The sequence below is a fragment of the Lissotriton vulgaris genome, unplaced genomic scaffold (genome assembly GCF_964263255.1).
Source record: "Lissotriton vulgaris unplaced genomic scaffold, aLisVul1.2 SCAFFOLD_4119, whole genome shotgun sequence".
Lineage (NCBI taxonomy): Eukaryota > Metazoa > Chordata > Amphibia > Caudata > Salamandridae > Lissotriton > Lissotriton vulgaris.
Genome location: NW_028252302.1, coordinates 132,910 through 146,932, shown reverse-complemented (window position 1 = coordinate 146,932; position 14,023 = coordinate 132,910). Strand labels below are relative to the sequence as shown.

Sequence of the window (14,023 nt, the reverse complement as noted above, 5' to 3'; positions counted from 1 at the left end):
CAGTTACACACCATTTCCAGACCTGTTCTGCTCTATTTTGTGATTTGTATTCTGACAGTAGGGGTGCGAGCAGACAGGTCATTAAATATATTCCCCTTGACCCTCCACAACGTTTGTTTTTTGTAATCTATGAAAGACACCAATACTGGAGAACCTCCTGTTTACAGGTAAGTAACAATTGTTCTTTTCTTAAATGATCTTGCCCTATTCCACCCACAACATCGCCACCCCCTTTTACTTTGTTGTTATTAATGTCTTAATTTTTTCATTTGCAGCGTCGTCTGCTTTCACTTTAGCGGCCATGCTACAAAAACTTGCTTTATTTTTTATTTAATTTTTTAAGTTAAAGCGCCCCGTATGGCACTTTCACTATAATATGGGCCGTGCCCCTTTCTATAGACGCAGCTCACTGTAACCTGAATACGGTGAGCAGCGTCTAAAGAAAGGGGCGCGGATACTATGAAAGTGTTTAAGCTATCAGCTGAAGAAATTACCATACCATATATATATATATATATATATATATATATATATATATATATATATATATATATATATATTGCTTTTGAAAACTGATAAAAGGCATTGTCATTTACAATGGCGATAGCTTGAACTCGCAAATGTGAGACCTATTGCATTGAAAATGTTTGTTTCACATGGGATGAAGCTATTTGCTTGTTGCTAGCCACATCGACTCACTCATTTGAAAAATAAGTGCTCAAAATGCACCGTGGACACAGTCAAAACAAAATGTTTGTGGATTTGTAGTTAGATTTATTACATTTATGCCAATTCATTTGGTGGTGTGCTCTTTGTAAAGTAAAAGATGAAGGGACTTTCAGTTTGCTTTGTCTTGCCACTTGTCTCAAGGAAATATTATTTTGGTTACCTTTTTGACATATCACTGTCTGACTTAATGTGTATTTTTAAACAAGCAAACTTATTAGGTTCTTCATAATGTGTAATTTTTCTTTTTTGTTATTTACAGGCCATGCAGATATTGCTTTAGTAAATTTTTATGCAGACTGGTAAGTATGTTTAGCTTCTGTTGTTATAGAAGGTGCATACCAATATTGATAATACAATTTGTTGAAATCTTGCATGTGTGGTATTTAGTTTTCTTATATTCACAATTTGCTCTCCTTACAGTTCTTGATGCTTCTCTAAACAAGCAGCATCCACTTTTTTGTTTTTCTTCAAACTGGTTTTTATTTGCATTTAAAGTAATCACATATGAGCAGGTATTCACATTGCAAGCAATTGTTCATCCCCCACCGGTACAAGATCTTATGAGGTCATATGGATTTATTCCTGTGTCGTACGCTGATGACACTCAGCTGCTTTTTCCTTTCCAGACTGACTGCTGCAGTTAAGCATTCTTTTTCTGAATGTATGAGGGCTGTGTCTCAGTGGATGGCCTCGAATTTCCTGCAATGCAATGTAGGGAAAACCGAGGGTATGCTGTTTGGAGAGGCTTCATTGTTGTGGTCGCCGGACTGGTGGCCTTTAGATCTGGGCCCCGTCCCCAGTCCTAAGCAGACAGTAAAGAACTTGGGTGTTCGGTTGGACCAAGAGCTGTCTTTAAGGGAGCATGACAACCAAACAGCTGGGTCTTGCTTCCATATAACTGGACTCTTTAGGCGTGTGTTTCCTTTATTGCCAGATGCTTCCAGAAGGACCCTTGTCCAGGCTCTGGTGCTTAGCCGCCTGGACTACTGTAATGGGCTGATAATATCAGCAAATGGCAACTTACTAAGTAGATTTCAGGTGGTTCAGAACACCGCTGCAAGGTTAGTTCTTAATGCCCCGCCCACAACTCCCTCCTGTCCTCTCCTGGAAAAGCTTCATTGGTTACTGATTCGACAACGGGTAAAATTTAAGACCTGTTGTATTATTAATAAGAGTATCTATGGTTCAGGCCCTCTGTACCTGGCTGAGAAGTTTGTTCTCTATAATCCTGTACGCACCCTTCGCTCTAGTAATCAATGTTTGCTACAGGTTCCGTCCATCAGAAGGACGAGATTGGGCGGTAGAGCTCTCTCATTTTTGGGTCCCAGTCTCTGGAACAAACTGCCTGCTACCCTCCGGCTATGTACTAATCATTTAGCTTTCAGGAAATTATTGAAGACCTTTCTGTTTTAATTCCAGTGTCTCTTTCTTATTCAGATCTTGAAAGCACTGTTTCTTCTGCCTGTTGGTGAACTAAGTGCAGAGATACTCCTCTGGGAGTCGAGTCTAGCGCTATACAAGCCTATAAATAAATAAACATACAGTTCCTTAGTGTGAGTTTTTAGTTTAGTAACAGCATCCTCGATGTTGGAAATGCAGGATTCAGTTTGTGATTCGGGCTGTTGCATTTCGGAGGCCTTGCAGGAGAACAGCCATGTCCATCTGGACCTCGCCGATCTTATTTGCAACGGAGGCTTGTGAGGCACTGATTGCGTGCAGGATCGTGTTGAGGTCTGCCATGGCCGGAGTAGGTTTCTCAGTGGGCCCGGTCGGTGCTCCCAGCTCGGTGGTTGTATATTGATCCATTTTGGTCTGTGTTGGGGGAGGCTTAGGCCGTCGATCCTTCCCCATGGCGACAGATGGGTGTTGGCCTTCTCAGTTTTAGTCACTCCAGGGTGCAGACTGTTGTGTTGAAGTAGGAGAGATATTTACTGTGCCCCTGACGTGCATGCAGGGGGAGGGAAATGTTAAAGTCCAGTTGTTATAAGGCCAGTCCTGCCGCTCTACAGGTAGGTAATAGCATGAAGGCCACTTGTCGTGTTACTCATCAGAAGCCCTGGCAGTCTCTGAGATATTATCTTTTTTATTTTTATTTTTTTTTAAAAAGTTTTAATGAAGCAAAAAACAGAATATACAATCAGCAACCAAAAAAAATAATAATAATAAAAACAGAGACAAAGGAATTCACAATCGTTCTGCAACAATGCTGCAGGATCCCGTTGATAAACTCTCTACCGGATTCCAATAAACTCCACAGCGTGTTCCATAAATGCAGAATTAATTGAATCCCTTCCAACAAAATAGCTACAAACACAATAAAATAAGGAAAGAAAAAGCAACAACACACATCTTAGGTATGGTACTAGACTGAGTTATACAATTGTGTCTCTACAATGCTTAAGTTTGCGCTGATTACATGACTTGTCCCACAGGTCCTTCCTCTAAAACAATATCAGGCACTTTTAGCTAGTAGATAAGTCCGCAGTGGTCCTCAAATGTCTCTAGGTTTCGAGGCCGTTGGTAACTCCTCTGCATAGGTTTCCAAATTCTCTCTGCAGTACACCAGGTCTTTTATCCACATATCCATTTTTGATCTGCGCCTACCCCCCATGAGATCGCCACTCCACGCGCCGCCAATAATAAAGCCAATCGCACAAACTTGCCAATCACTCCCCTGATTTGAGGCACACAACAAAGTAGGCATGTGAGCGGGGTATTCTGAAGTTCTACACACATGTCCTTTAATGATCCAACACCGCTGTCCAAAACGCGAACACACTCTGACATCCCCACACCAAGTGCAGAAAATATGTGTTTCCTTGCCCACAACGCATGCAATGATCTGAAGCACGCAGGCCATATCTGTGTAATCGTGCAGGAGTATAATACACCTGATGGATGTTATTCGCAAGTTCCCATTCATGCTGATAGTCCCAGTTAAGCCACATATGTATGTCCAATCTGCTTCCGAAATCGGATCAGGCAAACACTCATTCCATCTTTCCCAGCTCTCGTTAGATTATCTCACACTTTCATCTTTAATCATCTTATAGAGCTTGGAAATTAACTGCTTGTTAGTCGGTGTGGTAATTGCATACTGCAAAGACAAAAGCGTGGGGGGTTCGCAAGGATAAGTGATGTAATGCACCCTGACTGACTGTTGCAAACGATGCATCGCAAACCGGAATAGCAATGACTGGTTACTGATCTACTGTAAATCGGCCTGTGTGACAAAAAAGCCATCCGGGTAGATATCGAGCATGCGCTGGAAGCCAGCTTCATGAAGTAGTCGCATGGAAGGCGCTTCATGTGTCACGGACTTGGCAGCATGATGTTCCAAAAACATATGTGGCGTGTACAGTGGTAATTTCCACGCTAGGTGTCCTATTTTCTGCCAGGCAGAAATAGTAGCATCCACCAAGTTTATTTCTGTTCTTGGAATGCCGCGCGCCCCTTGAGTGACTACGCTGTGTAATGGGATCGGTGCCACGTCTCCCTCCTCCCAACGCGACGTGGGGAATATACGCATGGTCCTTATACCAATAGAACACATATTGGGCTTGAGTGCTCAAGTAATATGCATAAAAGTCCGGCGCTCCGAAGCCGTCTCTCTCATACATCTCGGTAAGGACCGACCATTTGACGCGGGCGTGCTTGCCTCCCCATACTAGTCGGAGTAGCTGTCCATGAAGATTCCTGAAGAACCCCAATGTCAGTGTCACTGGTATATTAAGAAAAAGATAAAGGAACTGCAGTAATACCACCATCTTGATGAGCGCAATGCGGTCTGCCAAGGACAGCGGCAGCGAGATACACTCATCCACCTGACTCTCCAACTTCGTGTATGCCCTCATGAAATTCTCCTTAACTACCGTATTCTGGTCCTGATGAACCCAGACGCCAAGGTGTTTTATTTGGTCCGTTGACCACACCAATGGGAACTGCAACTCAGGTTGCACTGTGGCAATTGTTGTCAGCGGGATAAAAAGAGACTTATCCCAATTAATACAAAGACCAGACACGCGGCCAAAACGAACGTACTCCTGGAGGAGTTGTGCTAGATACTTGGAGGGTTCACGCACAAACAGCACCATGTCGTCCGCGTAAAGCGAGATGGCGACTGGTCGATAGTTAAAATTGAGCGCTGTCTCCCTGTGTCACTGGCGAATTACACAAGCCAAGGGTTCCAACAGCATTGCAAACAAAAGCGGGGAGAGAGGGCACCCCTGACGTGTGCCCCTCTCTATTACCAATGGTTCTGTGGTTATTCCCTCAACACGCACTCTAGCCGTTGGTTCCGTATATAGTACCGCTATTCACTGTAAAAACAAAGGCGGGAACCCCATGCGACGCAAGACATAATACATATACGACCATTCCACCGAGTCGAACGCTTTAGCAGCATCTAACAATACTGCCGCCGCTGACATTGTTAGTTCAAGCACATGGAACAGGGAGAAGACAGTTCTTAAATTATGCGAAGTGGATCTCTCTGGTATGAAACCAGATTGATTGGGCAGAACTAGGTTTTGGATCAGGGGTTGTTGTCTGATCGCCAAAATCTTAGCCAGTATCTTGGCGTTGATCAGCGACAACGGGCGATAAGTCACACTTGTCTGGTGGCTTGGCTTTTTTGAGCAACGTGATTATCAACGCCTGTCTGAGGGACGGTGGCAGTTTCCCTGCGTCATGTGCTTCTGCGTACATCTCCAAGAGATGCGGTGCAAGAATTTCGGCATATTTCTTATAGAACTAGACTGTGAGACTATCCGGTCCAGGCGCTTTACCATTTGACAACGCCAAGATTGCTGTTTTAACATCCTGCTAGTCTATAGGTGCACACAAGTACTCCCTCTGTACATCCGAGAGCCAAGCACACGCCACGTTCTCCAGGTAAGCCTCGAGTTCGGCCTCCGAGGCAGACCCTTGCGACGTATATAAATCAGTATAAAAGCCCCTAAACTGTTCCGCAATGGCATCTGAGTCATTGTATTCTTTGCTGTTATCATCTACAATTTTATCTGTGTGTCTGTTCTAACCGCTCCTTAATTTTAAACGCCAGTGTGCGACTCGATTGTCTTCCCTCCCCATAACGGCGGGCCGTGTGTCTGCGCGATAAGTACTTGACCTCTGTATCAGCCAACTCCTCGTAATCTTTCAGCAGTTCCTGTATGCCTGCTAATTTACCTTCCTCGGGTGCCTCTGTGTGTGCGCGTTCTAGTTCACGTAGTTTATCCTCCATGTTTTGCATCTGTGTTCTCAAATCTTTCAGTATTCCTGCCGAGGTGCTAATGCATACCCCGCGGATCGTGACCGTAAAGGCCTCCCAGAGTGTCGAAGCCTTGGCTACAGTGCCCTTGTTAATAGTGAAGTATTGTTCTATGGTGTCCCGTACTGTAGACTCATATGATGGGTCAAGCAGAGCCTCGGAACGCAGTCGCCACGTAAAGGGGCGATGTTTAATTGTCGGGATCACCACATCTAATTGCACCGGACTGTGATCAGACAGCGTCCTAGCCAAATTTCTAACATCCTCTACCCAATCCATAGTCTCCACCCCGAATCATCCAGTAGTCCATTCGCAACCAACTCCCATGCGATGGCGTCTTGTGCGTACCCTCTCTCACCTGCTGATTCCGCACACGCCAAATATCACACAGACAGAACTCCTCCATAGCACAACCAATGTTCCTGGCTACTTTAGAGGTGCGGTGGGAGACGGGGCTAGATTTGTCCATGTCAGCATTCAGGTACATGTTCAAATCTCCAAACCCCCCCCCCCCCCCCCTCATGCCCCCTGCGCACTTCAATGTCCAAATGATCCGATTAGCACTTTAGATGGATTCCCCGGGGCTAACTTGTTCAGTGCTAGTGCGCTCCAACCACCCGCCCCTATATATCTAACAGTGAATCTACCATCCCGGGCCATGAAACCTCATCAATCATGCGAGTGCCCAGTCATTTCACCCCCACAAGTCTCAATCCATTCTCGCAAACATTAGTACGTGTCTTCCAATCCGGACGCCCCAGGCATGTCCTCTTGTGCCTTTTGTCGAGGTTTGGCCTTGCAGATGTGCTTTGTAAACTTCAAGGCAGATTTTGCGTCCATGAAAAAATGTGCCTGTTCTTCATGTGTGATCTTCAATTTTGCAGGGTATAACATGGCGTAGGGCACCAACGCGGCCCTTAACAGTTTCTTCACATAAACAAACTCTTCTCGCCGCTTGAACTGTCGGGGTGTAGTCCGGGAAGAAGGATAATGTATCCCCTTTATACACTACTGGGTCCTTGGCTCTGGCCTCTTTTAGCACCGCGTCCCTGTCGGCATAGTTCAGAAGACGTGTGATAATCGGGCGGGGCGGTGCGCCGGGCCTGGGCCTCGGTCCTAGCTAACGATGTGCTAGTTCCACAATCATCAACGCAGAGAGTGCAGGTCTAAACAGCTCACGCAGCAAGCCATCAACAAACGTCTCCATTTTGGAGACCAGGGTGGATTCCGATAGGCCAATAATCTGTAAATTATTACGGCGCGACAGCGCCTCTTAATCTTAATTCTTCGCACTAAATACTTCCAGTATCTTTTCCATCTGTAATAGCTGCGTGCGGGATTCAGCCTGCGCATCATGTGTGTCTGACACTCGATTTTCTAGAACGTCTAGTCTTTGCTCATGTTTCTCGACCTTCTTCTTCACCATGTCCAGCCCAGTCGCCAATGCATCTAGTTTGCTATCTATCGTTCTCATGCTAGCCCTCAGTTCAAGCAGTATGGCCCTGGTGTCATGTCCGGCACTCTCCGCCAGCCCGAAGCAGCTCGCAGCTCCGACTGGTCTCCCATCCCTTCAGTGGCCCGAGTACTACGTTTGTTTTCAAATTGTAATTTAGCCTGCTTGGGGTCCGACTTACCCATACTGACACCGAAAGTCTCTGGGTGATGCAAGCCGTCCGGTCATGCAGCTCTGGTAGCTCTGTAGCGTACCAGCCTCAGTGTCCGTGTCTTTATAACCTCACTTCAGCACCATCCAACTCGCGCTGTATTTTCCATGAGGGTAGGCCCTGTAGGCAATCTTCGGCAACGCCCTCTTGATTCTAGCACTCTAGTCTGCAGCACCTCTCCAGCAACTCTTAGTCCGTGATCCACGTAGTGCCCTCGTCAAGCCAGGAATCTCCGCCCACTCTCCTGTGAACTATAGAGCTCAGGCAGTCCCGCTATGCCCCCAAGCAGAGCTCCAGCAGCCCCTCCCAGCCAGTGAGCCCCCCACAAGACCCCAAGCCCTCCGACCGCTTAAACAGCCAACAGATCTCTGCGCCTCCCAGGCAATGCCCCCAGCCGCAGACTCAGCCAGTGCCCCGAGGTAGCTCTGCCTCCACAAGCTTCACCGCGTGTAGAGCGGTAACACCCAGAGAAGGCCGGGCCACCCACCCACCCACCCTCCCTCCCTCCCAACCTACCCAGCCTCCCTCCCTCCTACCCAGCCTCCCACCCTCCCTCCCTCCCTCCCTCCCTCCCACCCTTGGGTCGCCTTTCTAACATTGGTGGCAGGCGGTGCGATCCGAGCCGACGCAGATCGTACAGAGAGCGACTCGTCCACTACTAACGCAAACACACGACCATGACTGCCAAGGAAACCAGACCAACCGCAGAGTTCCAGATGGAACGGCTGGAAGACTACAGCCACAAAGAATTGAAACAATTCTGCAAAGACCTGGGCATCGCTACCACTGGACTAAGCACCAAGGACGATTTCAAGCAGGCCCTGCAAACTTGGGTAGACACAGGAGTAACGCCACCCCAGAACGAAGTTATCACGATCCCAGATACACAGCCGGAAGCCATCACAACCCCAGCGGAGGAAAGAAATGCCAACATAAACACGGGCCTCTCCCACGAAGACGCCCGAGAACGAGAAAAAAGCCGGCTCCACGAGTTGGAGCTGGCCCGACTCCGTCTGGATGGAGAACTACAGTTGGCCGAGAAAAAGATAGCCCTCGAGCAGTTACGGCTGCAGGGGGACCTGAAGGAGAAAAGAAGGCAGAGGGATCTAGAGGAGAAGAGGCTGGCGCGTGAGCGTGGTTTGAAAGAACTCGAGATAAAGGCCAAAAACGGGGTGGCCGGCGCTTCCGAGAGCCGGAGCCCACCTCCTCCTGCGGACACCAAGGTCCACATCCCCAAGGATGTCGTCAGAGAGTACTATAAAAACGACGACATCCAACAATGGTTTAAAGCCTACGAAGTAGCCATGACCTCACACCGGATACCGCAAAAAGACTGGGGTGCCGGGTTGTGGGGGAGGTTCGTCAACTAGGGGAGAGACGCCCTGCTACAGCTTCCCGACGCCGAAATGGCCTCCTACGAGCACATGAAAGCCGCACTCCTTACTCGCTATGGACTCACCCCCGAGATGTACCGGCAGCGATTCCGAGACTAAGAGAATCCCCGGTACCACCTGGGTGGAGTATGTGAACTATTATAGTAGAGCCTTAGAGGGGTGGATTAAAGGCAGCCAAGTCACCACCTACGAGCAGCTGTTCAATCTCATTGTATGGGAGCACCTCTCCAACAACTGTTTTGTCGAGCTCAGGCAGCATCTCCTTGACAGCAAACTGACCGAGCCCCGTAAACTTGCCATCGAAGCCGATCGTTGGGAAAGCACCCGGGTCTTCCGGAACTCGATGGGAGACCCAGGCCGAACCCCCCAGGGGTCCCACCAGCCGCAAGGCGGCAGAGCCGGACAAACAAGGAACCGGGGCGCCCCGCGGTGCCGTCCCAGGCCAACACTTCGCCCTCCCTGGCCAGGGGAGGAGCCCCCCTAGCCCGGCCGGGGCCCCGCTCAAACGTCGTCTGCCACAAATGTCAGCGACCTGGTCATTATGCCAATGACCCCAACTGCACGATGAACCAGCGACCCAGCACAACTGGTCCGCCACACCGCCAGATCGCCGCCGCCGCCCTGGTAGAGGAGAGTGGCGAGGAAGAGAACTATGACCCAGAACAGACTGAGTGGGAGCCCGCCGCCATGTCCCTGGTATGTCTGGGCGAAAGAGACATGGTCCCCCGGGCACCGATTCCGGCCAACACTCAGAAATACAGCCAGTGGGTCACCATTAATGGACACTGGGCCGAAGCCCTCCGCGACACGGGAGCCAGTGTGACGGCCGTACGTGGCCACCTGGTGACCCCAGACCAGATCCTGCCCAATGTACTGTGCCCAGTACGGTCCACAGACAATTCTGAAAGCCTGTGCCAGATGGCTCGCATTCCCTTCGAGTGGGGGGGGAGTATCGGGCATACTGAAGGTGACCATCCGGGATGATGCCCCCGTTGACTGCTTCCTCGGGAACGATCTGGAAAGTTCCCCCTGGGCTGACGTCGAGCGAAGAGAGCATCTGGGGATGCTAGGCCTCCCTGAATGGGCCTGTGCGACCACCCGATCCATGGCCGCCCGGGCCACCCGCCACCCCCCCCCCCCCCCCGCGGAAGAACCAGAGTGGTCCGAGCCCTTACAACGCCAATGGGATATGTTGCTGCCCTGCCTTCTCTTCGCATATCGGGAAGTCCCCCAGAAGTCCCTGGGGTTCAGCCCCTTCGAACTATTATACGGGCACCCCGTCCGGGGTCCCCTAAGCCTGGTCAAAGAAGGCTGGGAGGTGGCCGCCCAAGATGCTCCCCCGACGTGTACCGGTACCTCCTGACTCTCCGAAACCAGACTCGGCGCTTCTGGGAACTTGCCAAAACCAACCTCGAGGCCAGCCAAGAAGACATGAGGCGCTGGTATGATCAAAACGCCTCGTCCATTGAGTTCGAGCCCGGCCAACAAGTATGGGTCATGTCTCTGGTCGAACCATGTGCCCTCCAGGACAAGTGGACTGGGCCCTTCAAGGTGGTGGAGCGCAAGGGCCCTGTCACATATCTGGTGGACATGGAGTCCCCCAGGAACCCCCTCCGGGTCCTCCACGCCAACAGGCTCAAACCTCACTTTGTCAGATCAGAACTTAGCCTCCTGATCCCCAGAGCAACGCCGAGACTGCCAAGAGCTGTTGGGACAATTTGCGGACTTGTTCTCTCTCACCCCCGAGTCACCCCGTGGTGCGTCCACGACGTCGACACCGGGGACAGCCCGCCTGTGCGGCACCGGACTTGCATCCAGGCAGAGGTATCCAAGATGCTGGCTCTGGGGGTGATCGAACCCTCTGACAGTCCGTGGGCCAGCCCTGTCGTCTTGGTCCCCAAGGCCGCCGCCCCGGGCGCGGCTCCCGAGCTCAGGTTTTGTGTGGACTACCGGGGGTTGAACGCCGTCACCCAGACGGACGCCCACCCCATTCCCCGGGCTGATGAACTGATCGACCGCCTGGGGCGGCCCGCTACCTGAGCACCTTCGACTTAACCTCCGGCTACTGGCAAATCGGACTCTTACCAGGCGCCCAAGAACGCTCCGCTTTCTCAACCCCCGATGGCCACTCACACTTCAGGGTGATGCCCTTCGGGATGAAGAACGCCCCCGCAACATTCCAAAGACTGGTGAATAAGGTGTTGGCGGGACTAGAAGCGTTCAGCGCCGCCTATCTGGACGATATAGCAGTATACCGCCTCCACTGGGCTGAACACCTTCAACACCTCCAGGAGGTCCTGGCAGCCCTCCGCCGGGCCGGATTGACCATAAAAGCAAGCAAATGCCAGATCGGCCAAGGGTCCGTGACCTACCTGGGACGCCAAGTGGGTAGCGGTCAGGTGGCTCCACTCCAACCCAAGATCGACGCCATCCTGGCCTGGGAGCCCCCGGTCACCCAGACAGCGGTCCGAGCCTTCCTGGGGCTCACTGGGTATTACCGGCGCTTCATAAAGAATTATGACAGTATTGTGGGCCCCCTCACTGAACTCACTTTGAAGAAGCAGCCACAGAGGGTACACTGGACACCCGAGTGTCAGACCGCATTTGAGACCCTAAAGATAGCGATGTGTACCGCTCCCGTGCTCCAAGCCCCCGATTACAGCCGGGAATTTGTGGTCCAAACAGATGCCTCCGAGCATGGTGTCGGGGCAGTCCTGTCCCAGGTCAACACCGAGGGAATTGATCAGCCGGTGGCCTTCATCAGCTGGCGTCTGCTGGCCCGAGAGCAGCATTGGAGTACTATCGAACGAGAAGCCTTCGCCGTGGTGTGGGTTCTCAAGAAGCTCCGACCGTAACTCTTTGGCACCCATTTTCGGGTGCAAACTGACCACCGGCCCCTACGGTGGCTGATGCAGATGCGAGGGGAAAACCCGAAGTTGCTACGTTGGTCCATCTCTCTGCAAGGGATGGACTTCACTGTGGAACATCGCCCCGGCAGCGACCACGCCAACGCCGACGGCCTGTCCCGCTTCTTCCGCTTCGGCGAGGAGGACCCCCAAGAAGATGGGTGACTCTCCCTGCCTTCGGCTGGGGGGGACGTGTGTTGGAACCGGCCTCATGGCGTGGTCCCGCTCCCCCCGCCTGGCGGGCCCTGGACGACATCGTCCCTGTCCTCTGGGCTGAAGAGACCCCCTCCAACCCTGTATGAGAGCCGCCACCACGGGCGACCCCCAGCTCTCCCCCCATCAGGACATGGCGACCCCGACTCGCCCACACTACGGGCCCGATACCTATCCTGGGCCACCCTCGCAGGCCCCGACTCCATCTTGGGCCTTCCTCATCCAGGCCTCGTCGCCTCGGCCCGGCTGCGGCCCCAACGCAGCCCCGACATTGAGGCACCAAGATCCGCCCAGGTGGTAAATCGGCCACTTGACACATCATGGAGGATGAGAGTTTCGATGGGCCTTCAACCGCCCCCGGACGCCGGGTTTCGATCGCCCTCCTGCCTCCCTGGGCGCTGGCTCCACCCTCCTGCTGAGTGTCTGGTCGGTCTCATCCCGGCCCCTCTGGCCCCCAGGTGCGAGGGTCCGGACATCAAAGGACTTCAGACCTATATCTGGGGCAGCCCTGGAATGGGTCGGGAGTTGTATCCTGGAGTCGAGACACCGAGAAGAACTCACCTACTTCGAACCCCGTAACCATCTTTGGAGCCCTGCTGGCGCTGCCGCGGCCCAAGCTCGCTGAAACCATCTTTAGGGCCCTGCTGGCGCTGCCGCGGCCCAACCTCGCTGAAACCATCTTTGGAGACCTGCTGGCGCTGCCGCGGCCCAACCTCGCTGAAACCATCTTTGAAGACCTACTAGCGCTGCCGCGGCCCAACCTCGCTGAAACCATCTTCGGAGCTCTGCTGGCGCTGCCGCGGCCCGACCTCGCTGAAACCATCTTTGGAGCCCTGCTGGCGCTGGCGCGGCCCGACCCTAAGGAACCACCCGGCTCGAGGATTGAGAGCTAAGCGCAGGGTATCCCCGTACCAGACTGGTACAGAGACTGTCCCGCTACCCCCTTCCCGCAGCTACCAAAGACGTTGAGGATCCCGCGATCCATTTGTACTGTATTACTAAGATAACCTGCCTAGTTTACTGATAAAGACTTTAAGAATCTATCCTTGTGTGGTGTCCGTCTGTAGTGGCATATTGCTCGACCTGTACGATCCTAAGAGAGGAACCTCACCCGGAGGCCTCTCGACCGCACTCGGCCAGTTCTAGAAGGAGAGGTGGAACTTGGGGTGGTCAGGCAGAGAGCCTCTGCCCTCCCCCCTAAGGTCGTCTTTCTAACAAACCAGTTGACAGATGGGTTTCCGCCACTGGTCTTGCAGTGTAGTTTAACCCGGCATCATGCAGGCCGCCGGCCAGATCTCGGAGAGTCTCTCAAGCACGGCGCCATTTTCTCGGCCGGTCCGCCCGGGGATCGGCAGCTCGCCTTGACAGTTACGCTGGGGGTACGGTGACAACGACCACACCGCCATGTGCCCCATTCCACAGTCTTCGCCCCTGGGGGTCTGTAGTGCGTAGGGGGGGGATTGGAAGGATGTTATCTAATGAATAGGTTATCCGGCGCATGGAGCTCCCTTACTAGGCAGCCATTCCCCTCCGCGCCGAGACCACGCCCCAGAGATATTATCTTGTCTGGCACAGTGCACCTAAAGGAAGGCTGCCGGTCTGCTAGGATGTTGGATTAAGGCCTTGGTGTGTATCCTAGGTGAAAGGGGTCCTGTTCTGTCTCCACTGGTGTAACAGTAGGGGAGCTACCGGGCTCGTAGCCCGGGCAGCCGGCACAGGCGTGAGGCATCGCGGTTACGGTGCAAAGCTGGGGGAAGGTTAAGGCTTGATTCAGTCTCAATGCAGATTCCTGACAAGGCAGAGTGCCTGTCCTCCAACTATTGTCCTGCGTCGCCCAAGCCTGGGCAA

At 52.2% G+C, this 14,023-nt stretch overlaps 1 protein-coding gene across 1 annotated transcript in view; it reads left to right on the top strand.

Moving 5' to 3' along the window:
• Nucleotides 1–986: 986 nt before the first annotated feature.
• Nucleotides 987–14,023, top strand: part of LOC147662596 (endoplasmic reticulum resident protein 44-like) — a gene marked incomplete at its 3' end in the record, with an annotated part of 141,954 nt that continues 128,917 nt past the window's right edge. Inside the window, exon 1 of the mRNA XM_086951047.1 lies at nt 987–1,028. The remainder of the gene's footprint in view (nt 1,029–14,023) is intronic.